Raw genomic sequence first — 3,241 nt, forward strand, 5'->3', positions numbered from 1 at the left:
CGGCGCACATGTGGAGATGTCCTGGTTTGTGAGCATCGTACGTGACAACGTGGTCGAATCTTTTTCAAATTTTGTCCACAGCATACGCATACGATATGGCGACAACTCGACAAGTTTCACGATTTTCAGAATTCGTTCGCATTTTTTACAATTAAAAAACCACTCCCACGCAAGTTGGCGGCGTTGCCCCGTGAGCACGTTGATCGAAATTTCGAGACAGTTCTTGGATTTAGCCTAAATTTACACTAAGAAACAAGGATAACATTTTTTGAACGAATGTAATCCATTATTCGATGCACCTGCAGTTCAAACTTACATTGTCTGGAAAAAATCAACAAAACAAAATAAACTATAGAAATATGCCAAAAGGCAATGAAAATGTCCCAAATTTAAACATGTTGTTTGTGGTAGTGTACTAAAGCTTCAAAAAAATTGGTGGTAAAAAACAAAAAAAAATTTGCCGAGTGCCAAGTTTTTACACTCGACAAATCACTACCTACGTTTCACTGAAAAGTGCATCTTTGAAAGCATGTTAAAAATCCAAACTAAATTTCCCCGGGCCGCTAAAAAAAACTTGTCAAAAGGCTATCACGTTCCTTCCCAGAAACTAGAAATTTTCGCGTAGTATTGCAAGGTAGTGTGGCCTCTGCCTTCTCAATTGAGTGATAAGTACGAACTCCATCCAAGTTGCTGCAGCACTGCACATAAACATTTGCCGGCACCTACTACTGCCATTGTCCACCATGGCCATGTTCGACATGAAGCCCGCTTCCTTGATGATCCTAAAGCTCCTCTTAGTTGGCCTTGGCCTTACCATTGCGCCCCTCATCGCCGGAAACGACGGCCACCAGTTCGTCTATTCCGGCTTCGCCAATGCTAGCCTCACCCTCGACGGCACAGCCTCCATCACACAAGGTGGGTTGCTCGAGTTCACCAATGGCACGGCCATGAGCATGGGCCACGCCTTCTACCCTGATCCACTGCGCCTACGCGACTCACCCAACAGCACGGTGCAGTCCTTCTCTGCCTCCTTCGTGTTCGGTATCACCTCCATCTACGACGACTTGACCACCCATGGCCTCACCTTGTTGGTCGCACCGAGCAAGAATTTCTCTGCTGCACCAGTACAATACCTGGGCCTCTTCAATGGCTCCAACAATGGCCAGTCGACCAACCACATCTTCGCCATTGAGCTTGACACCTACCAGAACATCGAGTTTGGGGACATCAACAACAACCACATCGGTGTCGACATCAACAGCCTAACCTCTGTGCAGTCCTACCCAGCCGGCTTCTTCCATGATCAGGATGGAACCTTTAGAAATTTGACTCTCTATAACCAAGAGGTGATGCAGGTGTGGGTGGAGTATGATCGAGAGAAGACACAGATCGATGTCACCTTGGCTCCTCTAGCAGTGGTCAAGCCTAGGAGACCAACAGTGTCCACTATCCAAAACCTCTCAGATGTTCTCACCGATGTGGCATGCATCGGTTTCTCATCATCAACAGGCAAGGTTCGCACACAACACTATGTTCTCGGCTGGAGCTTCGCCATGAACAGCCTTGCTCTGTCCATCAATCTAACCATGCTTCCAAAGCTTCCACGGCATCATCAAAAGGGTCAACGATCATGGGTTTTAGAGGTAGTTCTGCCCGTAGCAACTGCGGTACTACTCCTGTCTTTGGGCACCATTGCTTTCTTCCTTGTGCAGAGGCATTTCAGGTATGTGGAGGTACGAGAGGACTGGGAGCTGGAGTTTGGCCCACACCAGTTCTCATACAAGGATTTGTTCCATGCGACGGGAGGATTTGAGAACAAAAACCTTCTTGGGGTTGGAGGATTTGGGAGAGTGTACAAGGGGGTACTTCCTAAATCAAGATTGAAGGTAGCCGTGAAGAGGGTGTCGCATGACTCCAAGCAAGGCATGAAGGAGTTCATAGCAGAGAATGTCAGCATAGGACGTCTTCAGAACCGTAATCTTGTCCAGTTGCTTGGCTATTGCCGGCGCAAAGGTGAGCTCCTCTTGGTATATGAGTACATGCCTAATGGAAGCTTGGATAAGTATCTGCATAATGGCAAAGAGGACAACTCTGTGTTGAGTTGAACTCAAAGGTTTCGGATCATCAAGGGAATTGCATCCGGCCTGTTGTATCTCCATGAGGAGTGGGAGAAGGTAGTTGTTCACAGAGACATCAAAGCAAGCAATGTGCTCCTTGATGATGAGATGAATGGACGGTTAGGTGATTTTGGGCTTGCAAGGCTGTATGATCATGGTGTTGACCCACAAAGTACACATGTGGTTGGCACCATAGGTTACCTTGCTCCAGAGCTAGCACGCAGCGGAAATGCCACTCCTCCTACGGATGTTTTCGCCTTCGGTATGTTCGTCCTTGAGGTCACCTGTGGACAAAGGCCTGTCAATCACCAAAATATGCAAGATAGTCAGCTCATGTTGGTTGATTGGGTGCTTGACAAGGTGCAGAAAGGATCATTCGGTGATACAATAGATGCTACGCTCAAAGGGAAGTATGATATTGGTGAGGCACACTTGGCACTAAAAATAGTGCTGCTATGCTCACACCCATTCGCTAATGAAAGGCCTACCATGTGGCAAGTCATGCAATACTTTGATGGGGAGATTGAGCCTCCAGATTTAAGCTTTGAGGTGCTAGCCTCTATGCAAAGTTAAGGGATCGATCCATACATCATTTCATATCCATTGTCAACAGGAAGCATGAGCACAATGTCGAAAACAGTCTCTGGAGGAAGATGAAAATGGTGTTTTATCATGAATGGATCCAAATATGTTTATTGCATACCGTAAGAAATTAAATATGTATTGTAACGTAATGAGGCATATATAGGAAGCCTACATTAACCTAAGGATATTGTTCTAATTTGCCTGTAAAATATTATGTGCTTCTTTTTCTGTTTGCGTCCAGATATCTTGTGTTTCCTGCTCAGTTACTTCCTGCAGCAAACTTGTTTTGCATTAGAACCTCCAATCAAATAATTTACAGTGCTCACTGGTGCCAAAATCCACTAGCTTTATCTTCTACTCTCTCCATTCCAAATTATAAGTTGCTCTGACTTTTTAAGATACATAGCTTTTGTTATGCACCTAGGTATATAGTATGCCTAGATACACAGTAAAACGTATCTAGAAAAGCCAGAACTTATAATTTGGAAAGGAAGATGTACCAATAAGTATTCATGCTTGTTCTTTTTTCACAAAACTAT

At 45.0% G+C, this 3,241-nt stretch overlaps 1 pseudogene; it reads left to right on the forward strand.

Annotated features, from left to right (window-relative positions):
- Positions 1–573: 573 nt before the first annotated feature.
- On the forward strand, positions 574–2,774 carry LOC136476499 (L-type lectin-domain containing receptor kinase SIT2-like; annotated as a pseudogene).
- The last annotated feature ends 467 nt before the right edge of the window (positions 2,775–3,241 follow it).

The sequence above is a fragment of the Miscanthus floridulus genome, chromosome 8 (genome assembly GCF_019320115.1).
Source record: "Miscanthus floridulus cultivar M001 chromosome 8, ASM1932011v1, whole genome shotgun sequence".
Lineage (NCBI taxonomy): Eukaryota > Viridiplantae > Streptophyta > Magnoliopsida > Poales > Poaceae > Miscanthus > Miscanthus floridulus.